The sequence below is a fragment of the Canis lupus genome, chromosome 7, assembly GCF_048164855.1.
Source record: "Canis lupus baileyi chromosome 7, mCanLup2.hap1, whole genome shotgun sequence".
Classification (NCBI taxonomy): Eukaryota; Metazoa; Chordata; class Mammalia; order Carnivora; family Canidae; genus Canis; species Canis lupus.
This window is the reverse complement of record NC_132844.1, coordinates 14125875-14151079: the sequence shown is the minus strand read 5'-3', so window position 1 is coordinate 14151079 and position 25205 is coordinate 14125875. Positions and strand designations below refer to the sequence as shown.

General features: G+C 36.4%; 1 long non-coding RNA gene across 1 annotated transcript in view; it reads right to left on the bottom strand.

The window, feature by feature from the left end:
* Positions 1 to 263: 263 nt before the first annotated feature.
* The window catches only part of LOC140636231 (uncharacterized), a 31121-nt gene continuing 6179 nt past the window's right edge, over positions 264 to 25205 (bottom strand). Inside the window, exons 2-3 of the long non-coding RNA XR_012033531.1 lie at positions 13830 to 13889; positions 264 to 1212 (exon numbers count right to left, since the gene is read on the bottom strand). This is a non-coding gene — a long non-coding RNA (uncharacterized lncRNA). The remainder of the gene's footprint in view (positions 1213 to 13829; positions 13890 to 25205) is intronic.

Sequence of the window (25205 nt, the reverse complement as noted above, 5' to 3'; positions counted from 1 at the left end):
GTGAGAAAATTTAGATATCTAATAAATACACAGAATATATTAAAATATATATTAAAATGTAGTAAAAATATATTACTTCACTAGAATTCAAGCCAAAATAGCATACTATTTTTCACCCACAGATTTAGTAAAAATTTAAGTGATTAATATAGGTGGAGCAAAGAGGATGAGATTTCCTTTCTGGTGGAAGATAAGCAGGTGCAGTCACCTTGGAGAACAATTTGGCATTATCCCATAAAGCTGAATTTTACATAACTGCCCAAAGTTGCAGAGTTAATATTCACCCTGAGTGGTATGATGTAGTGTCTGGGACAATCTTTTGAGATACCTCTTGACTGAGAAGATATCTTCTATGTGCTTCAATTTATTAAGCACAACAACATCTGCTTGTATTTGCAGCTTATCAGTACATATTTATGAATGCATCTGGTCATCAGGCGATCCTGAGTGTGCATGTGGGCTGCAGCCTCTTTCCATGGCTCTGCAGCTCCTCTCGGGTCTTCTGCCCACAGCTAAGGGACTCTGATTGCCCCAATCTTTGTGAAAGCTGACATCAAGTGATGTCATTGTTCCCCTACTCTCTTTGAAAGGAAGGGAAGGAAGAAGAGGGAGAGATCATTCACCCACTAGAATAATTTAATTTAATTGATAAATTAACACTCTACATGCAATTAAGTCAAAAGAGAGCAGATGTCAGAAAAAAATATTTCCTTTCACATTCCCTCTCTAGGTGATCTTGAAAATATGCGCCTGATTTTCCATGGTCTCCATTTTTACTGGAGCTGCAAAAAATGTCCTTGGTCAGGGCGACCACATCTACTTAGTGTTTATTTGTCCTACTATGTGTCAGTGCGTGTTACATCGTGAACATATATTGGAGTAAAATTAAAGTTCTTTCTCTAAAGCTTCAGTGGAAAGTTAGATAATAAGTATATAAGTGCATGTATATCTAATACAAAGTGTGACAAGTTTTGTAAAAGAAGCTGTGGGTGCAGTTATGAAGGTCCAGCTCAAGAACAGCCATGTCCCCATGGGTGAGGCAGTCTCTGAGGATGAGCCCTTGAAAATGAGATCTAAAGAATGGTGAGGAGCTTGCTGGTTCGTGGAGGTGTCCAGAAACACTGCAGTTCTGCTTGATTTCTTGGCAGCTCTTAAGTAAACACATCATGATGTCACAGTGCTTGCTGTGCGATTCTGGTTTGGTGCTTCTCTCTGTAAGTGAAACATTGGGAATACAATGTTATCCTATCTCTTTTTTAATCATAATAAAATATAGATATTTTCCTCATAAAAACAGTAAAAACCAATTATTTTATTCACTGAGACGAAAATCCCCTTTCCCCACAGGTATACTTCCTAACCACCTTCAACTCCTTCAGAATGCTTCCTCAATCTCCACAGGCACCAAACCCCATGGATCTCTCTTCCCACATGTCTTATATCCACCCTCTCCATCATTCCTGCCACTACGTCAACTCTTTCCCCAACTCCTGTTGTTGTCTCCTAACTGGCCCCCTGTCCTCAGTCCCTTCCCTGCTGCATTAATCCATGTGGTTTCCACATCTATCTGTCCAAGTCATATCTCTCATCCCGCCACTCCTCCAATGACCTTTACCTATGATAAGTCGAACAAAACTCAAACTCTGTACTGTGGCATTCAAGGCCTTCGGTGACCTGGCCCCAGCATCTCACAGAGGCTGAGGTCACCTTGGCACGTTCTTCTTTCCTCAGACAGGCCCACACTCACATCCTCCATGGATGCTGGTTGGTTCCCTGCATACAACTTCCTCACACACACCATCTCTGCCTACTTGCTTTTCAAGACTAGGCTCTTCCTCTGTTCAGACACTGAAACCAGAAGGAAGTTCTCCTTTGTTAGAACCTCCAGGGCACTCAGTTCGTGCTTTTATTGTAGCATTTATGCCATTTTGCCGCACAATTTGCTTATCTGTACAAAGATCCTACCAGCTCCAGTGGATTGTGATGTCCAAGGGAGGAGAGATGGTGCCTCTGCAGCTTACCACCGCAGAGCCAATTTCTGTCACTTTCTTATTGCAGGCATATAAACACTGGTTTGCTGAATCAAGGTTATAGGTTAAAAAAATATGACTGTAAAAAATTTTTTTAAAAATCAAAAAAAAATGACTGTGTTCTCAGTTTTGAGATTCCAATGGACTTTAAAAGGGACCACCTTGGGCAGCCCCGGTGGCTTAGCAGTTTGGTGCCTCCTTCAGCCCGGGGTGTGATCCTGGAGACCCGGAATCGAGTCCCACATTAGGCTCCCTGCATGGAGCCTGCTTCTTCCTCTGCCTGTGTCTCTGCCTCTCTCTCTCTCTCTCTGTGTGTGTGTGTCTCTCATGAATAAATAAAATAAAATCTTTAAAAAATAAAAAATAAATATATAAAATAAATAAAAGGGATCACCTTGAAATATAAAATATCTTTCTATCTCAACATTTTTATAGTCACAGGTATCATTTGAACATTAAAAAATAGGTCACTTTTTCTCTGAGAATTTTCCTCTACAACTCTGAAGCTAAAACCTCTCAGTAATTATCCTTACCTATGAGAAATGTGCATATCACCTTTTGCATGGCAAATATTCAATAAATGTTACTAACTTCCAGTTTCTGTGTATTAAATGTTGATGTGTTCTTTTTCAATGGCATAAAAATGCAAGATGGACAAAGGATCAAACATACAAGAATATAAGGCAGAGAATGACTTATGGGTGGGGTGATGGATCTCACTTTCACTTCTTTTTTTTTTTTTAAGATTTTATTTATTTATTTACAAGAGACACAGAAAGAGAGATAGAGGCAGAGACACAGGCAGAGGGAGAAGCAGGCTTCATGCAGGGAGCCCGATGTGGGACTTGATCCTAGGTTTCCAGGATCACACCCTGGATTGAAGGTGGCGCTAAACTGCTGAGCCTCCAGGGCTGCTCTCACTTTTACTTCTTATATATATTATTTTAAAAACATGGTCAGAACAGTATCTCCAGTGTTCCCTATACTTATTACACACCAAAGCACCCTGGGTACAGCAGGTTATTATTCAGTAACCTACTAATTTCATTTTGTTAACAGACTACCCCAAGGTATATGAATGAGATATTTGAAGGAGGAATTAGAAACAAAAGTGAGCAAAAAATATCTAGTGATAAAAATACAGGTATTCATGAGGAAGTGAGAATGAAAATGGAAAGATTTTAAAGGAGAATAAAGTATAAAGAGAAATAAAGGGTATGTCAGCCTCTCACCCCCTCAATAATTCCCGTTCACATCTTAGACTCAGGAGATAAGCTATAGATATTGATATTTTCATTCCCCTTCTTCCTTTCCTTCTATCACCACTGTGCCCAGAGCTCAGGGTCATTGTCAGGTTTCCTTACTCTTTTCAAAACTGATTTCACATAACACTGGCAGTGAGCAACGTAGCCTAACCTAAGAAGTTCCTTTCCATGGGGTGTTTGGGCTCCTCTTGATGCCAAAGGGGTTGCTGTTCACTCTATTCCATCCTTCAATCCTTCTCCACTGCAGTGTGCAAGGAGCTACCAAGCTAGCTCCCCCTTTTCTGCCACCCAATGCCTCCTCCTTGAAGTGGAGCATGTTTTCACTATTGATATTTCTGAAATGCTCAGAATGTATCTGCCATATTCCTCTATATATTAGAAGAAGCTCTTTTCAAGCCTCTACTAATCATAGAGTCATGCACTGTATGTGTATCTTTCAAAAATAGGTCTCTGTTTAAAAAAAAACAAACATTTTATTTATTCATTCTTGAGACACACACACACACACACACAGAAAGGGAGAGAGAGAGAGAGAGAGGCCGGCTTCCAGCAAGGAGCCCGATATGGGACTCGATCCCAGATCCCGGGATCATGCCATGAGCCGAAGGCAGACGCTCAACCGCTGAGCCACCCAGGCGTCCCAAAAAACAGGTCTCTCTGGAGTAAGGGTAGGTCTTTCTGGGCTGAGAGATGTTACAGTATCAGTGATGTAGACAAGGTTATCCTCAAAATACACTAACCCATGCTGGTCGATGGCTAGAATTTCTAAGATTATTTGATTCATGTCCTTATTCATCACTAGATGGTAAACAAAACAAGAAGAGAGATAAAAAGTCTGTTTTGCTCACTATCATGTGTTTCCAGCATCTAATATATTGATTGTCATGTAAAAATTATTCAATAAAAATTGTCAGATGGATGAATAAATGAATGAATGACAGAAAACTTGAAGTGCAAATTGTTCTGAGACATAGAAAGCATTGGCTTTCGGACCTGGATGGTTGCTACAGAAAACCTTATCACAGCTGACTTTGGTAAGAAGGGCAGAGAGAATGCAAAGAGGCTTTGAAGGTTGGTTAAAAGCAAGAATACAGAAAGCTGACTTCAAGGGAACTGAAGTCAAACTCAATAGGTTTTAACATGTAATTGGCAGGCAACTATGCACTATGAATACCCATGGAATAAATATTATTCTGTGAATAGACTATAAAGAAGGTGGTTTATGAAAGAAAAATAAGTCCTCATCACCGAGAACCGCCATAGCCTTGGTGTTAGAATATTTAACTGGGCTTATAATTTCCCCACACAGAGTATATATTGATTTTCCAAAAAGGTTATTAAAACTTTCTGCCTTTCCAAGTCTTAGTTTAATTTTTCAGGTAACTGACTTCCTGCATTTCTCTCAAACTTTATTACTTAAAGTCAATATAACTTAGTTATTCACAGCTTCTTAAGGAATTTCTCTCATTAGATGTTTTTTCCACTTTCAAGAAAATACTACTAACAGTATTACTTCTATTTGTGGCAAGCTAATTCACTGAGACATTAATTTCCATTTTGCCACCTCTCTGCTTTTTCACATTTCCATGAAGGTGGTAAGATCTTTGGAGACCATTAAGGGAGAGATGATGGTAAAACAGCCTATCCTGGGAGGAGCTGGAGCAAGTCAACCACTAAATTGGATCTCTATGCTGCATAACAAATTGCCATCAACATAGTGGCTTAAAACAACACACACTTAACCAACTCACAGTTGCTATCAGCAGGATTCCCGAGCTTAATTGGGTCCTCTATGCAGCAACTCACAAGGTTACAATCAGGGTGTCTGTTGGGCTATGAGGTTCTCATCTGGAGGTCAACTTGGGAAGAATCGACCTTGAAGGTCATTCAGATAGTTGGAAATTCATTTCCTTGCACTGTGATTGAAGGCCTCAGCTTCTTACCAGTTTTTGATGAGAGAGTTCCCTCAGATCCTAGAGACCACTTACAGTTCCTGTCACGTGACCCTCTCACATGTCCTCACACAACTTGGCACCTTACTGCTGCTGGGCCAGCAGGAGAATGTCTCTCACTCCAGTCTGCTGTGAGTGACATCCATGAATAACTTTTACCACCGGTAAGAAGTAACAAGTTCCCTCTGCACTTCAGGGCGGTGGTGGGGGATTATACAAAGGCATCACTCACTGGAGGTCACCTATGGTATGTCTGCTACAACCACCAAATTTACCTGACGTCCAGTTTTCTTTTTTCTTTTCTTTTTTAAGATGCCATCTATTTATTCATGAGACACACAGAGACACAGAGAGAGAGAGGCAGAGATAAGGCAGGGGGAGACGCAGGCTCCCCATAGGGAACTAGATCCCAAGACCCCGGGATTAGACCTGAGCCAAAGGCAAACGCTCAACCACTGAGCCACCTAGGTGCCCCTGATGTCCAATTTTCAGGCGGGACCTTAGAACTCTGGTGGAGAAATATTGCTGCAGCTATTGATGATCATTATAGTGACTTTCTTTCTTTTCTTTCTTTCTTTCTTTCTTTCTTTCTTTCTTTCTTTCTTCTTTCTTTCTTTTCTTTCTTTCTCTCTCTCTCTCTCTCTTTCTTTCTTTCTTTCCTTTTCTTTTATATGTATATTTTTATTGGAATTTGATTTACCAACATATAGTATAACACCCAATGCTTATCCCATCAAGTGCCCCCCTCAGTGCCCATCACCCAGTCACCCCATCGCCCCACTCACTTCCCCTTCTACTACCCCATGTTCATTACCCAGAGTTAGTGACTTTAAACTCCAGTCCTAAAATTCCCGAGTTGTTATTAGAATTTTTGCCTAATTCCAGTATTTCTTTACATCTTCTGAAATAAGAAAACATCCAGGGAAAGGGCAACATTATACAGACAATTTAGTAAATGGACTAGGAGCAGCAATTGTGGCAGATGGGGATAAACAATGCAATCTTTTATAAAGTAGCAAGGATTATAGTCTGCTGCATTCTGTAAGTAGCTTATCCTTAATAAGAGTCTTTCTTTTTCAGATGATTCCTAACCTCTGGTTTAAATTTTTTTGGTATGGCTCCCATCTATAAGGCTTCTTCCATAACTATTTTCTCTAAAGTCGAACAACAGAGAAAGCCAATTACCATCTTCTCTTCCCAGGAATTTAACCAACAAAAGATGTCCTTTGGCTTCAATGAACCAAGACGTAAATTAATGGACTCATACCCAAGAAACAGGCAAGCACTTCAAATCCCACCCCATTATTTGACCACTACCAACAGTTTCTCTAATTTGTTTTTTTCTCTTTCTAATGCCAAAGATTTTTTACAAATGTCTCACTAGTTTTATCCCATTGGTTGAATATCATTTTGACATGGTCTTGCCCCATCATATTGCCCATTCTTTCCTTTAAAATTTGGGCACTAGATGGGGAGGACAAGAGAAAGCATACTGGGTAAAATCAAAAGTGGGAAAGGGATACTAGTTCATCAAACATCTTGGACTTGCTTCCAGCTCTTTCAAACTTGTTGAAATCTAGAATGTATTTCTTCAAATATCCTTCTCTTAATTGGAATAAAGATCTGTGTTCTTAAAAATGAATTCCATATGTTTCTATTCACTTATAGTTTCTTAAAGACACTGTAAAGATCATTTAAGGTCAAGTCTTGTTGGAGTCTTTTTAAATTTATTAAACTTTCAGGCCATGGGCCTGAGGACTAGAAAAAAAAAAAAAAAAAAAGAGGACTAGAAAAGAAAACCTCTTTTTTTCCCCAAACACTACTACCCAGCTATTCTGCGCAGAACTATTTGATTCTTCACAAAACTAAACACATTGGTTTGCTGAATAATCAAGGCAGAAGGGATTTCAATAAAACTTATTGTCTTGAGTGGGGGTGACTGGGTGACGGGCACTGAGGGGGGCACTTGATGGGATGAACACTGGGTGTTATGCTATATGTTGGCAAATTGAACTCCAATAAAAAAAAACGTATTGTCTTAATTTAATATTATAATTTCAAAATAGTACAAAAATAAAATTAGTAAACTTTTTGTATAGCCTTCTCCATAAATCCAGAGCAAGAAGCACATTGTTTCAATATGATGCTTCCATGAAGAGCACCATCCTTAGACTCTTTGAGGAACATACTTTCCCTGCTCTTACTCCTCTTCTACATCAAGGTTCAGAGAAACCTGATGATTACCAGAAGCATACTTGATAATTTTGATAATATATGCTTGGGACTTCAACTCCCCATGAAGTGCGCTGGTATCAGATTACCCTGTAGTGGGAGGAATTTCAGTCTATAGATGTCTGGGACACTCCTTGCACGCCACTTTTCCAGAGTGGCCAACAGGGGGCACCCTAGAGAAGAGAGGAGACCAAGCCAGCTACTGCTGTTAAAGTTTTCTTGGAGAACCCCCTTCTTAGATCCCTGAAGGCTTCACCATCACCCAAAACTTCCGTGTGAGGCAGATCAGTGCAAATCTCAACGAGATAAATCTCCTAGTAGAAAATATCCTGAAAGCAAAGAGGAAGTGATTTCTATAGAGAATAATCCACCACAAATGAATTCAGTTCTGTTTGTGGTAATTAGAGCCTATATAAGCTTTACAGTTTCTCCAACAGAAATATGCTCCATTGTGGGAAGAGATCATAGAAAACATTTTAACTCCCAGCTCTTTTCAGGTATTTGCCATGGGTTTAACAAAGACAACTGTGGGAAACAAAATACCTGTTCTTGTTTTAAGTTTGATTTCAGAAAGTCCCACTTGCGCTTGAAGGGGATTTGAGATAAGTTTAGGAAAGTACAGGATAAAATATTTAAATAAATTCAGTAAATTTGACGCTTCATCTTCCTAGAAATCCAGTAAATAAGAAGAGCATGATCAGTTATAAGATGTATAATATCTTTAAGTAAAAGCAAACTACTGTAACTCTCAACACAAGTGCAGATCTTCAAGACCTTGGTACACTCAGTTGTTAGATGTGGCTTTTAACAACAACAACAAAATGTAAAGGAGAAAGTTTGGCAAATTTTATTCCAAATTTTAGCCAAATGCTCCAGATTTTTAAGTCTTAATTTGACTTATTTATTTATTCATTCAGCAAGTATTTTTATACCCACTTTGCCAGGCACTGTGCTATCCACTGCCAAATCAACAGCAGATGGCATAGTTGCCATTCTCTGTCTTCATGGAGTGATTTGGAAGATGAAAAATTAAGTAAATGTTAATGGAAAATTAACAAGTCTTATGGTAAGCCCACGAAAACAAAGTATGGAGGCCTATTTAAGAGAGTCGCTGACCTGTTGGTTAGGTCAAGGAAAGCTTTCTTGAAAAAGTGATGTTCATGCTGAGACAAAAAGGATGAGTAGACAGTAACTAGTTCATCAAGGGAGATGAGGATAGAAGGGACAATGCAGGCACCAGGAAGAGCACACATGAAGTCTTCAGGGGTTTTTAAACTATTTTAAGGACATACACACACAATAAATCGTCATTATATTGTATTCGCATGTGATATTATATGGGAGCGTTCTAGAAAGAAAACGTACTATTGCTGTCAACAGTTATGTTTTGCCAGAACTTCAGACCACATAGTCTGGTTGGGGCAGATTACACCACTGTCTCTGCATCCAGGCACAGCCCATTGTCGTGTTTCTTCCCTCTGGCAGCATTCAGACACAGGCTTGTGATTCAAAAAGGTGAATCCAAGTGACCCTAGGAATCTCCACCAGATTTGCTGAGACTCACTGGATTAGCCTGGAGTTTCTGGGGTCCATCTTAGCACCTTCTGAACAGAGCCTGCCTAAGGGGAAAAAAATACAATACAAAGACAAGCAGAGTCCAGGATAGAGAGGCACCAAGTCATCTGAGCCCCTAAATCTAGATACACCAAAGTTTAGTTAAGTGAATAGATTATTTTTCCTTCTTTTCTTTTTTCTTTTCTTTTCTTTTTTCTTTTTTCTTTTCTTTCTTTTCTTTTTTCTTTTCTTTTCTTCTTTTCCTTTTCTTTCCTTTTCTTTTCTTTTCCTTTCCTTTCCTTTCCTTTCCTTTCCTTTCCTTTCCTTTCCTTTCCTTTCCTTTCCTTTCCTTTCCTTTCCTCTCCTTTCCTTTCTTTTTTCTTTTCTTTTCTTTGCTTAAGCCACTCTGAGTTATCACTTGCAACTAAAATAATTTTTATATCAAAAATGTACAAGCAAAACATTTATTTTTCTCATAATGGATTTTACATGTAACTATAAAAGAATCATTGGTTTATCCACCACAGCTCTTTTTTTTCTCTTAGTTTGGTATTATTTTTTTCCAAGATGTCTATATTTAGTATACTTTTCCTTATCTCCATTAGGTCCCAGAATAATAAAAATATGTTTGGTTCTGCCAACTTACAATTAATCCTTGCTTTGAATTGGCACCCATGGCTCACCTTCTCCAGAAAATTCTCTCCCTGATTCTATACTTAGCCATTTCTATTCTTCACTCTGTAAAGGATTCTTCTCCCCCACACCACTGCCATGGGTCCCTGTTCTCTTCCTACCAGACTAGCAGGAACTTGGTGCTGATACTTCATCTTACCTTTTACTCTTCAGCAAGTATCACATACCCTGTGCCTGAAGGCTACATATATGTATATGTATTAATTAACTCAAAATCATGGGGCACCTGGGTGGCTCAGTCAGTTAAGCGTCTGTCTTCAGGCTCAAGTCATAATTCCAGGGTCCTGGGACTGAGCCCCATGACTGGCTCCCTACTCAGCAAGCAGTCTGCTTCTCCCGCTCCCTGCCCCCCCTCCATTTTTGTGCTTGTTTTCTCTCTCTCTCAAATAAGTAAATAAATACAATCTTTTTAAAAAAAATTGACTTAGGGCTCCTGGGTGGCATAGTCAGTTGAGCAACCAACTCTTAATTTCAGCTCAGGTCATGATCTCAGGGTCCTGGGATCAAGCCCCTAATCTGGTTCCACACTCAGCATGGAGTCTGCTTAGGATTCTCTCTCTCCCTCTGCCCCTCCCACTCCTGCTGTCTCTTTCTCTCAAATAAATAAATAAAATCTTTTTAAAAAATTAACTCAAAATCTTTAGAAGGCTTATTTTTGCTTATTGTTCATTCATTTGCTTTGCTTCTTAGATCCCACTTATGAGTGGTATTTGTCTTTCTCTGACTTATTCTACTTAGCCTAATACCCTCTAGGTTCTTCTATGTTGTTACAAATGGCAAGATCTCATTCTTTTTGAACGGCTGAGTAATATTCCATTGTGTGTATGGACCACATCTTCAAATTGTTGCATTATAGGACAAAGCAAATAAAAAGGATTTAAAAGTCCCAATGTTTTTTGTCTGCTTATTAAAGAGTTTGTGGGAGGATATAACTTTTCAAGTAACTTTTCAGAACTTACCATTTGAATCAATAACAAAATCATTCAACTTTTCTTGCTTATTATTTCAAATTTTATCCACTATTTTTAAGCAACCTCATAGGTATCACATAAATTATCTCCAGTATCCACCTCCACTGAGGCCCACCTTAGTTCTGTAGCTTGTGCTTACAACTCTGAGTACAATCCTGAAAACAGCATTTCCCACTTCCAGCAAGTTTATTCCTTTAGCAAAGCATTTAAAATTAATTCGACAAACCTCAGGGCAGTTAGTCAGCCTCTGGAGGCAGACATATGGGGTCTGACCTCCAGCCCTGCACTTTACTACTGTAGGTGAGCTACTTAGCTCCTCTGGGCCACAGCTTCTCTCCCATCATGGTGGGCAAAGATAAGGATGGCACTTCTTTCAAAGGGGTTTATTTATGCACCCCAGTCCATCCTCCTCTGCCTGGCCCATGGGTGTCAGTCTTGAGCAATCAGACTGGGGTCAAACCCTTCTTACCATGAAATACTTTATCTACCATTTGCTTCATTTGGCCACCTTCCAAATATGAGGGAATTTGGAAGTTACCTGGTTATTACTCAGTGCAAACCCTTTCTGCACACCTCTTATTTGCAGCTACATGACTTGGTCATTTAAGTAATCACTAATCCCTCATGAAATTTCATGTTTGTGCATACTACCACACACTCATAGCATTTCCTAGTTTTAAGTGCAGTTAAAGACTTGTCAAAAAATAAATAAGTGAAAGAGGAAGATACATTTGGAGAGAATGGTGGAAGAAATTCTAACTTGCTAGATATCCCCCACAGCACTTTTTCTTTAACTTGGTAATGACTACATCCCTGATAGATATGTTGTGGAAATATTTTTGTGAGTATGGAATGTTGTAGGTGGAGTTTATAAAGAAAAGATTATTTGCCAAATTAGATATATTCATATACATTATAGTTTCACCTCAATATATTACCTATGAAGATGATAAAGGCATTAACCTAAAATGTTAATTACAATTTAAGTATTAAGATAGTGCCCAGAGAGAAAATTATCAATAGAGCTAAGTTAAAAACTATCTGTGAACACAAGAGGCCTGGTCTTCTTAGGATGACTGTGGGGGTTCCCACAATTGGATGGGTTAACAGGGCAATGTGGGGATAGGAAACAAATGACCTTTTAAAGATTTTGGCTTTTTTGTCCCTAAGTGAGCTAGGGGAAAACTGTATATGTTAAGAAGGAAAATACTAAGAATTTTAACTCTGATTTTGGAAATTCCATCCCAATGCATTATATAAGGGTGTTTCTTGCAAGTATAAGGCACAGCTGCCAAAAGTGTGACAAATTGTCCTGGTTGCATAAGAAGAAACAACCACATCTGTAATCTAGAATGATAGTGAGAACACATATATGCACAGTCCTTTGTCTATCATGGTAGCTAACCTTCAGTTTTCTTTCCTTAAAAAGAGGGATATCCAGAGACAAATATTAATTCAGAGAGTTTAAATGAAAGAGCTTTCCACTAAATTGTAAGTTTAAATTCCAGCCTAGCAACCAAATGAGAAAATGGATCTGTTCACTTGGAAAATGAATTAATAAAACATATTCAGAGTTCTCTAGCTGGGGGCATACAATAACTTTTATTTTGTTTTATTTTTCAGGGAAGAAGTCATGGATTAATCAGTCTATCATCAAACAAAGTGCTACTATAGAGACATAAGGGATACAACTTGTAACACATCTGGCCTGGACAGAGAGAGAAGGAAGGTTCAAGGCCAATATAAACCTGGCTGCAGTGACAGAGTGGTAACTCTGTGTGATTCCACAGTGTCCCCCTGGAATAAACAACCCTCTTCAGGATAGCAAGCCTCTTCCCTCTTATGTTGCTTTATAATCATAATGACATACTTGGGCTTTGAGTTTGCCAAACTGCCTGGTAAATTCCATTTTCAAATACCATGACACTACATGACATGGTGCCTTCACCACTACTCCAGCCTGGGAAGTTATTTCCCATTCTGTATAGATTACAAAATGAATCTAAAGCATATTTGTGAATGCCATCTTCATAAACCTATTCATTTATTCTCTCAAGCTTCTCACTCCACTAGTAGCATCCACAGTTTGGGGGTGGGATACTTTCACAAGCATAGAAATTTGTCATAGAGATCCCAACTGAGCAACTGATCCCAACTGATCCCCAAACATCAAATCGTGGAGTAAAATGTGACATGAATTGTTATTTGCAGTCCTTTTCTCCTTGCCATCTGCTCCAGCTCAGCCCTGACCACTTACCAGACTGAGCATATGCAATAACCATTGCATCTTTAACACCTCTGTCTTAATTCCAAGCACTGCTTATTCAAAAGCCTTCTTTCTGCCAAAAAAAGGGTGGGGGGGGGGGGAGAAAAGGAGGGTGGGGGAAAAAGACTCTCCTAACTTCTCTCAGCAAAGATCACACACTGCTATACTGAGCTTTCAGGGTCTACATCCCATCTGCTACCTGGCAGAAAAAAGATCCTTCAAAATGTGTGACATCATCTGGGGTGAAATCCCACTATTATCCTGGACAAATTCAATGGGATTTGTAGATGATAGGTTGAACACTCAGTCTTCCCAGTTCTGTTGATGTTCTGGTGCATTTGCCTTCACCTCCACTTTATTTCTGCTATATAAACTTGTCTTGTACCTTCTAATTAACATAACTGATGCAGAGCCAAAACTTTAAATAGCAGCATTCCACCGGCTAACCACAGCACCCTAGCCAACTTCCTGTTCTCTCACAGGCTTGCTTTTTGGCAAGCAGGAATTTGGTGGAAATCTCCAATTCTTTGATCCTCCATTTCCTCTCAATCTACCTTTCTCTTCCAGTCTTTATTTCCTTTGATATTTCAGCTTTATTGACCCTTGTCCTTCTGCCACACTGTCGATGAAATTTCAACCATAGATCACCCCAAACATCTACTTTCTGCCTTCCAAACCCTGAGCTGATGAGTCAAAAATCTCTGTCTCTGTCTCTGTCTCTATCTCTCTCTCTCTCACACACACACACACACACACATACACAGTATTGTTCCATTATAAATTCGTAATTTCTTAGCAAGCACTTTAGCAATATAGAGTAATGCTGAAGATACACAAACCTTAAACCCTAGAAATGTTACCAATACCTCTGAGAAACTCTTGAACGTGCAGACAAGGAGACATGCGCAGGAGAGTTCAATAGAGCCCTATTTGCAACGACAGAAAGGCAGAAACAACCCAATTGTCATTCGGGGGCATGGATCAGTACTTTCTGGTGTATTCAAAAACTGTAATGCTATATAGTAGCTAAAATGAATAGTCTAGATGCATCAGCATGATATACCTAAAAAACAAAAATCATGCTTAAAAGTTGCAAAATGATACATGGAACATAACATTTATGAGAAATTCAAAAACAATAACCACAGCATATTCAGGCATACCTCATCTTATTGCACCTAATTGCTTTATTGTACTTCCTAGATATTATGTTTACTTACAAAATACAGGCTTGTGGCAACCCTGCACTGAGCAAGTCTGTTGATGCCATTTTTCCAACAGCATCTGCTCACTCTGTGTCTCTGTGACACATTTTGGTAATTCCTACAACCTTTCAAACTTTTTCATTATTATATATACTATGGTTGTCTGTGATTGGTGATTGTGACTCCCTGAAAGCACAGATGATGGCTAGTATGTTTTAGCAATAAAGTACTTTTATTTATTTTTTTAAAGATTTTATTTATTTATTCATGAGAAACACACAAAGAGAGAGGCAGAGACATAGGCAGAGGGAGAAGCAGGCTCCCTGAAGGAAGCCCGATGCGGGATTGGATCTCAGGACCCTGGGATTACGACCTGAGCCAAAGGAAGACACTCAACCACTGAGCCACCCAGGTGACCCAGCAATAAAGTACTTTTAAATTATTTACACTGTTCTTTTAGACATAATGCTATTGCAGACTTAATAGACTACAGTACAGTATAAACATAACTTTTATATGTACTAGGAGACAAAAAAAATTCATTTGACACACTTTATTGTGTTGTTTGCCTTATTGTGATGATTTGAAACCAAACCCAGAATATCCCCGAGGTACACTGGTAGCATTTATGAGTAGATACATTATAATGAAGATTTAAAATGTATATGGCAATGATATACACTATCTTTAGGAGCATGAAGAGGGAAGGAAAGGAAGAAGATCAAGGCAGGGGAATGTTAAATGGTTAATAGGTCAGTAAAATTTTATCTCCTACATCTTATACAAACATAGGAAAAAATATTAGCAATTTATGCTTAGATGGTACATATTTGGGCTTCTAGAGGGTGCGTGTTACATTAATTTATGTTATTTCTGTATGTCTGAAATATATATGGTTACAAACAAAAACCAGATTAAATAAATTCATGGTCTCAACCTTAAATATACTGTAAGCTGTCAGGCATAGTCAGCTCCTATAGATTCCAGCATCCTCAATCACTCTCACTTCCTTCTTCCCAGAGAAAGTAAAATAAGAATTCCTCCAACCTCCTGACCTATTCACAAACCTACAAACTACCTGAGCCTTCTCCCTTCTTTATTTGCCTCTTTCTTGGCTCAGCAAAAGAAGGGTCCTCTCCATTTCTCTGCATTTTCCCCCCTCAAGCTCCTTTATGATCTCCTTCCACCCATAACCTGCCTTTCAACTTTATCCTCATCAGCTTCATCTCTGAAAGGGTTACAGCATAGAAATAAAGGCAAACTAGAAATAGTTCTGCCTCAAAGAGATTAAAGTGATCCTCTTTTACTGTTCGTATCATCCTGCCAGAAGAAACCTAAATCTTCTATGAAGAAAAACAACATCATCCAAGTCCTCTTCAATTTGTCATAAGTAATGCACATCATTTTTTTTTATTTAAATTCCAGTTAGTTAACATGCAGTGTAGTAATAGTTTCAGTTGTACAATTTAGTGATTCAACGCTTAGATATAACACCCGGTGCTCATCACAAGTGTACTCCTTAATCCCCGTCACCTATTACACCCATTCCCCCACCCACCCACCTCCCCTCTGGTATCCATCAGTGTGTTCTCAATAGTGGTATGATATCCAGTGGAATCTAAAATGAATGAAATCTTGCCATTTGTAATGACATGGATGGAGCTAGAGAGCATTATGCTAAGCAAAATAAGTCAGTCAGAGAAAGACAAACACAATATGATTTCCCTCATATGTGGAATTTAAGAAACAAAACAAATGATCATAAAGGAAAAAAAGATACAGGAAAACCAAGTGCACATCATTTAATGAAATACTCCAAGTATGAAATAAGACAGAGCCCAATGACTGAAAACTTGAGAAAGCAGGTAATAAAAGTATATTGAGAGGCAATCCAAATATGGAGTTGTATAAAACAGACATTAAGATAGTTACGAATAGCATTTTTATTAAAAACTATGCGATGGACTATTTAATAGCATACTGAAATCTATAAGAATCAAAAGGAACTTATAGAACTGAAAAACAATTTAAAAATAAGAATTCAGTAGGTAGTTTCTACAGACAAATAGGGACAACAAAAGAAGAGGAATAACACATTGATTAATACAAATTAAAAATCAGGATTGATACTCTGAGAGAAAAAAAAGAATAAAAATAGAAAAGAAAAGGCATATATGAAATCAATAGCACACACTCAATTGAAGTCCCAAAGGAGAAGAAGGAGCAAAAGTACCATTTGTAGAGATAACTGAATAATAACTTACCTACACATTCAGGAAACTCCATGAAACTATGAAGGATTAACACAAATAGAAAATAGAAAAAAAATTAAAAATAGAAAAATCTTAGAAGTATCCAAAGAGAAAAGACACACTTTCAGAGAAGCCACTATAAGACTGAATTTTTAACTGAACCAATGGAAGCCAACACTGAAAGAAAAACTACTGCCAAACTATAATTCTATGTTCGGTGAAAATAATCTTGTAAAATGAAGACAAAGCTGATTTCAGACAAACAAAACCTGAGATAATTCTTAGTCAGCAAGTCTGAACTAAAAGAAATAAGAAAATCAGTTCTTCAGGAAGAATAAAAATGATCTCAGAAGGAAGTATGGTAATGCAAGAAGGGATGAAAAGCCTGGAAAGGGGTAATCATGTGGCTAATTCTAAATGGATTTTAATTGTTTAAAGCAGTAATACAGATGTATTGTGAGGTTTATAGCAATGCAGAAGTAAAATATATGACAACAGTATCACAAAGGACAGAAATGTGGTAAATGAAATTAAGACAGCGACGGTTTTTGCATTGTATGGAAAATCAGAGCAAATGAGACCCTAACTGAGGGTATGCTCAAAGAAGATTGGGATGCATACTATAGGCTAGAGTAATCATTAAGCAATATATTACTAGTAATCTAAAACATGGAGGAAGTGGAGTAATAAAATTAGTTAATAATTAAACAAATGCCAAAGAAGGTAAAAAAGAACAGACAAGACAAAATGTATATAAAAATGATTTAAACCAAAACATGCTAGTAATTACATTAAATATAAATATAATAATAATCCAATTAAAAGGCAATGATTGGGTATACTGTGTATGTGTGCACGTGTGTGTGTGTATACAGTTGGCCCTTGAACAATGTGGGGTTTAAGGGCACTGACTCCGTACACTGTCAAAAATCTGTGTATAACTTTTGATACCCAAAGGCAAATACTAATAGCCTACTGTTGACCAGAAGCCTTACTGATGACATAAACAGTTGACTAAGACATATTTTATGTTATATATATTATATACTGCATACTTACAATAAACTAAGCTAGAGAAGAAAGTGTTATTAAGAAAATAATAAGAAAGGGAAGATACACTTACAGTCTTGTACTGTATTTATAAAAAAATTCCATGTATAAGTGGATCTACACAGTTCAAACCCATGTTGTTCAAGGGTCAACTGGATTTTTTTTTATTTTTATTTTCAAGGGTCAACTGTATTATACTTAGAAGAGTTATACTTTTTATACAATGACACAAAAAATTTAAAAGTATATGGATTTAAAAAAGGTATACCAGGATCCCTGGGTGGCGCAGCGGTTTGGCGCCTGCCTTTGGCCCAGGGCGTGATCCTGGAGATCCGGGATCGAATCCCACATCGGGCTCCTGGTGCATGGAGCCTGCTTCTCCCTCTGCCTCTCTCTCTCTCTCTCTCTCTGTGACTATCATAAAAAGAAAAATAAAAAAAAAGGTATACCATGCAAGTATCAATCAAAATAAAGCTTCTATATCTATAATAATATCAGACAAAGTAAACTTTAAGGCAACAAGTATTATTAGAGATAAAAAAAAGATATTTTGTTGTAACAGAAGTGTCAATTTAACAAGAAGATATAATAATCCAAAATGTATATATGGCTAATAACAAATCATCCAAACATGTAAAGCAAAAACGAACATTAAAAGGAAAAAAATAAATAATCTCATGATTATTATGAGATATTTTACATGGCTCTCAGTGATTTATAGAAGGGAGAAAAAAACACTAAATCTGTAGAAAATTTGAATATGATTTAACCAAGTGGACCTCTTTGGCTTCTATGGTGCATAAGAAATACTTACCAGAATAAGCCATACACTAGGCCATAAAGTAAGTCCAACAAATGTCAAAGTATTGAAATACACAGAGTATGCTATCAGGCCGGAGTAAGCCACACTAAACTTCTGAGTGTTTAGAATTTAAGCAATATTCTAAATAACAATGAAAATTGGAAAATACTTTAACTTAAGTATAATAAAAATGCAGCATATTATAAGAAACACGAAAGAAGCAGTAAAAGCTATGTCTATATCAGGAATTCTTATTCAAGAACTAAAATTCAAGAGATCCATGAAATTGGAAGAAAAAATGTACAACTTCATTTCTACTAATGTCACATATACAGCTATTTCCATTATGAAGAGGCAACACCAAAAAACATGCCCAAGAATATTCATGCACTATTAATTAACACAAAAATAAAGACAACTCAAGGGTCAATCAATAATAAATAGGCTAAATTGTGATAAAATCGTGGTAAATTGTGATTAAAGTTGTGATATAAATATATATAAGAGAATTGTGATAAAAATATATATAAGTTTAAATTGTGATATAAATATATATAAGAGATTATGATATTGTAATATAAATATAAATTTGTAAATTTATTTGTAAATTTAAATTGGTAAATCGTGATATAATATATATATATAAGAGAATACAATTGTAGCGATGAATAAACAACAATTCATCGCTACATACAATAACACAAATCTTGAGTAAAAACCAAACTAAAAAAAAAAGAGTAGCGTATGATTTTGATTAATATTAAAAAACAACTAAGACTAACCTATAGTACAAAAATCAGAATGATTTTTACCTTTGGGCTAGATCTAACTGATTATTTAGTCACCTCCTAAGTAACTTTTAAATCTATCCTCTCTTCTCCATTCCCATTTCCATTGCTTTAATTCAAGTTCTAATTATAGCTTGCCAAGGTTATTATAATCATGTACAACCACCTTTTAACTCATATTGCCCCATTGCATCAAAACCTTCATTACATGCCTGAAGCAATCTTTCTAAAATACGAATCTAATTATGCTTTCTCCCTCACTTAAAATCTTTAAGTGGTTCTCTTTGACCTTCAAGATAAAATCTGAGACCCTTAGAGTAGTATACAAGGCAGTTCATTTTACAGGCTCTGGCTATTTCTCTAGCTTCACTTCCTATGCTCCACACCCCATGCTGTAGCCATGAAGTTTCCAAATCACACCCTGTTATACGTCCCTGTGCCTTTGAATGTGGTTTTCTTCTGCCCGCAAGACCCTCCATTCCAGCCCTTCTCTGCCTGGAAAACTTTTACACATCTTTCAAAATGCATGCAGCTCAAGGATCACCTCTTCCAGGAGGCCTTTCCACCTGCCCTAAAACTAAGGAAGGTAGGTGGATCCTTTTTGTGAACTCACATTTGCTTCTGATCTAGTCATGTTCCTACCACATTTAATTATCTATTATTTACTCAGCTGATTTCTAACCTAGACTACAAGGAATTGAGAGCAAGCAGTGTACTGCTTTCCATCTAAATACCAATGGATCGCACAAGGCCAGAAACTAATACGTGAAAAAAGTATTCATCTCTATTTGTTCAATTTGCCCCAGTTAGTTACCTGCAGCTCCTTTCTTGAATCTAAAGGGGACACACAATTTATTTTTTCCATGAATGTAAAGCCTATTTATAGATAAGAAAAATATTATGCAATTAAAATCAGTTTTCAGAATTTTGCAATTTTTTGCTCATAAAAGTGGTTATTATATAAAACAAACAAAAAAATGGAAATTCAAGTTCCCAAAAAGATTTGAATCCCATATCTAATGGAAGGTGAGGCATGGGCTCTGGAGTCAGACTGCCTGGGTTCCAAATTCCAGCGCTATCATTAGCTATCTATAAGCTATTAGCTTTGAAACGATTGCCAGTTATTTAACCTCTGTGTGCCTTTGCCTCTCCATTTGTAAAATGCGGTGTTTCTGTCTCATAAGTTTTCATAGGATTAAATGGCATAATACATATAATGCATTAAGCATAGTGACTGGAAAAATTAAGTGTTTGATATTATCTACTAGCAGTAATAAAAGCAACAGTAGTAGCGGTAATTTAAATAAATATGTTTACAAAATGGAAGCATCCTAAAAATTTTTATGACAGAAACTTGTAGCTATGAGGCAAGAAAACATTCTGCATAATCCTTGAAAAATCTCCAACCAAACTGTCATTGCTTTTAAAGTATAACTTAGAGAGATCTTTGTATAAAAAGTGTTGAGTCACTGTTACAGTAATTATGCAAAGCAAAACAGAAGATGTCTCAAAAAATTCTAATATTTAAAAAATGACGAAGGTAAATTGACCCTGTAAGTTTTTGACTTTTCTATTTTCAAACATTTGAGTCAATTAGGTGCTTTCTCAGTAGTATAAAGTCTTGGAAAGTATAAAACCTCTTATTGATTTAAAATTAAGATCATGCTAAAAACGCTGCTCCAAGAGTCTGACTCCTTTTTTAGAACAAGAACCATCCTTTTACTTTAAAAATTAATTCACAGGGCACTTGATTTAAATGATCTGCAAATAAAATAACTTCCTACACCTAGAATCATAAATAATATGATATGCACTTAATATTAATCTTTGTGTCCTTACATTGAATAAAACTTTCACAGACCGTAGTCTTATAACCTTTTCCACCAACTGAAGAACTAAACCTCATTTAGGATTAGGAATACATAAAAAAAATTTTTTTGTGATATAGTACCTTCTTAATGATAAATGACCCTCAATTTTCACTTTTGGTGATGAGACGTTTGAATCTCTGTTTATAATATTATGTTAGATGTATAAAACACACAGTGACTTATGGTTCTAAAGAGACAAGGAAATATAATTTTTAACAAAAGTGCGTAGCAAAATGAACCTGAAATTAAATGTGATCTGTGGCAGGCTTTTATGACAATACAAAAAGTTGAAAGCAAAATAGATATTTAACATAAATCTTGGAAATCTGCATATCTATAAACTTAAAAACAAATCTTCTGCCTTAAAATCCAAATAATAGTTTTACCACACTCTCATTACCTACAGGATATGAAATTCTTCTACCAATTATTTTCTGCATTCTGATTGAGACAGAAAACTTCATAATAAAGTCAATAATAATTATATTGTTTTTATATATTTTGTAGTACGGATTTAATATAGAAATGGGCCTTATTATTTACTGGTTTTATTATTGCTTCAGTGAGATACCAGAAAACTCCTTAAAAATTACAAGATTCAACTGGCCAGTTGTTTTGGCTAACAATTTTCTGACAGTTGTTTCAAACGATTTTGTTACCAAACTTATTGCTTTGGCATCTTTTAGACACAAGCTAGCATGACATAATTCTGTCCTTTTTTGCCAGCAGCAGATATATCTGGGAAATAAATGATTACCTCACATGTATGTTGTTCTAGTTATAGAGGTTGATGAATATTATCTTTGAACGTTGGCATTGTTTTTAATTTTAAAAATCCTATTTTAGCATGTGGCAAAATTAAACAATATTCCTTCCAGATACTAAATGTATAACGATGAAATGGAGAAAGCAAGAAATATAGTAGACCTTATTTAATGACATCCAAATGGATGTGTAGAACCAAAAGACATTTCATAGTATCCACTGCAGACCTATAATATTACATCCAAAGTCAGACCAGAATGATATGCCAAGCAAACATAGCATTCCAAATGAAAGAAGGTTGATAGAGAAAATCCTCTCTCTTTAAAGGACACCAAATACAGGCAATTCCTATGGACTTATACATGACGTTCCACTTCTGCTTGCCAGTGAGTTCTCAAACTCCTGAGTGGCATCTAGACAATGCCACTGAAAGATCTCAGTATTATTTTTTTTCTAAAGAAAGTCAACAGAAAAACAACAAACTCTAAGTCAAGCAAAGCTCTGATCATCATAAATATCCTGACATGAAACGGTACAGCAAGAAGTAGCACAAAAGCAAGTGAAAAAAATCAATTTAAAAGGTACTTTTGACCACGTATAACTAACTGCTCTTTGGCCTGTTCAAAGGCAAATAACAAGGTTGCCAAATTTCAAGCTTTTTAAAAATATACTTAAATCTCCTGTATTTGGGGAAAAATTACTAGCCAAAAAAATTTTGACATAGGAAAATATAAAGAAAATAACACGTAATTCCATCTAGTATATTTATTTTAATCATTGACTTTCAAAAATAAGAGTAGAACACATATAGTTTAAAAATTCCAATTATTCAGAAGGGAAACAAAATAAAAAGGAAAGCTCTCCCCCCTCTCTCACCCCCAGCTACCCAGACTTTATCTAAAATTGTTTAAAACTTTCTAATATATCCATCTAGAAATGCATGTTTATATTTGTATTCACACTTCTGAATACTCACCTACCTTTGTACAAGCATATGGATAATGTTCTTCTATTTCAAAGCACAAATGCAACAACTATTCCACTCTAAGCATTAGAGGATACTGGTGTAGGAAAACGTGAACATTATCTTTATGATTACTTCACTACATTTTGTAAGAAGCATGATCCTGAAATAAATTCATCAATTGTATGTGGTTTGTTTCATGCTGCCTCAAGTCCCTGTCAACTAATCCTAATGACTCATAGCATGCAGCCTGTCCAAATATCCACTAAACGGGATAGGGAGAATTATCCACATAATTCTACATAGGTTCAAAGGAAATTGGAAGAACAACAATGCAAAAACTTCAAATACTAATATATTTTAAAAAATAAAAGCCTTAAAAGAGAAGCCATAAGGAAAACCTATGCTAATTGTATGATTTTAAATTTCTTTTATAAACTACTATTGAAAGCAATCTGAAAAACCTAACTTTTACCACCGCTGCTTAGATTGAACATAGGAAGTTAACAGAAATTGAGTAAGAAATGCAAATGTTTTAAAAATTGATGTTCTAAAATTCACATTTCTTTTATATCAGATGTAAAAATAAGTAAATCTCTCTTGCCAAAAACTTCCATGTAGATTTTTTATTTTTTATTTTTTTTCCATGTAGATTTTTTAAAAAGTGACTGAAATCTTAAAAAGTCTCAGTATTTCAATTTATTTTGAAATCTCATCAGGTTGAAACTTTAACAGCCGCCTACTACATTTAGACATATTTTTAACTAAAATAATTCATGATCTTGTTCCTTATTTTTAAGTTCTTTATAAAAATCCCAATTATATCCATTTACATGGATAAGAATTCCTTCATTTCAACATATTCTGACCTGAAATCAAATTTTTATCTATCAAGAATTTCATTTTTAATTAGGGATAGAAATCACATAATTCTCATTTAATTCTTTGACAACACAATTTAGCTCATCTGAGAAAAAATACTCTTCAAGTAAATCTGTGATTTTTTTTTTTATAATTTCAGAAATATTGATCAAGATGTGTCTTAACATTAGCAAATCTTGCCAATCTCAGTAACAGGACTCCTGATAGAGTGAAAATCAAACTTCTAAATTGGCCGTCGAATTAAGAAACGCCTAGGGAGGAAGCTATAATTCAAACTGATCATCTAATCAGGCAATTTGTGTTAGGGGCAGATACAACTCTTTCTTGGGAAGACAACCTCTGAAATTTATAATAAACAGACAATTAAAAATAAAAACACTGCATTGCAGAGTGTTTGGGAAGCAGATTATGTGCATTTGGTCGGCATAGTTCAAAAAGAGATTTGGAAATCTCTTTCATAATTAGTAATGGCTTGCCCTCGCTGTTGGAATACAAGTGCATTTTAAAGTCAAAACACTAGCGTTTAGAAGTGCTCTTTCTCCCCCTCCAGCACCTCCCTTTCATGCCCCCCATCCCTCCAACTGCTGCCATCAAGGGCCACAATGAAAAAGGAAACTACCATAGGACAAACTATTTTACCAACTTGACTCCTCTAGACACATTCATCATGATGAGTCCTGACAACCTCTTATGATTAATATTGTCATTTGTAGTCAATGAGATCGATTCTTTCATCACCTTCAAAGCTGTACAAAAAGAAGACCAGGGGATGTCTGGGCTGTGGGAGGCGATTTGTCTTTTATAATTTACGGAAGTGATAAATCCAGCAGAAGAAAGGAAATATTTAACAGTAAGTTAGGGGGCTCTGTAATAGGACAAATGCAATCACCGGGTGTTTACAAGTCTTACAAACCCTGCCTAGTTATGTGACAAAATACTGCCAATTTTGATCCAATTTCCTACAGGTTCCCTGCTGCACCTGTGCCGGTGACATTCCAGAGCAACTTAGAGACTGTTCCCTCAGTATTTACAATGAACCATATGTTGTGGGTAATTTGTCATCATAGTTTCAAAACATCAATCTCCTTGGCTTCTTTCAAGTGGAATTGTGAATCGAGAGAAAAAAATCTCTAACACCATAAACCAATATTATTTCCTGATAATCCGATGTCTTTATTAATTAAAATAATAATGATAAAGCACATTGACCAAAAATGAACAACTTTCCCACTTGCACAATTTACTTCCCTTCTCACCTGTGTTTCCTCTTCGGGAATATAAAAATCTTCTTTCAGGTTTAGAGTTGTCAAAATTCAGCCCTTGGCTTCATTCCTTTGCCTTTTCTCCTTTTTTTGTCCTGAGTAAAAAATTTCTCTGCAAAAAGGACATTTTCTGCCTGAATTGATAGCCCAACCTTTTAATTCTAGCATTTCAATACAGGGACTAAAGGAGATTATATATGTGTCTTGTGTTTCATGGACTTAGGGTTGTGATAATTTAGGTCTAGATTGCTGATAATATTGGGGCATTATACAATATATAGTCTGACAGTGGCCATAAAATGGACATTTGTTACTGCACTATGCTTCGTGCTGCTTAATGGTGTCCACAAATATTTGCAAAACATAAAAAATACTGATATTTTAATGATGCAGTAGGATTA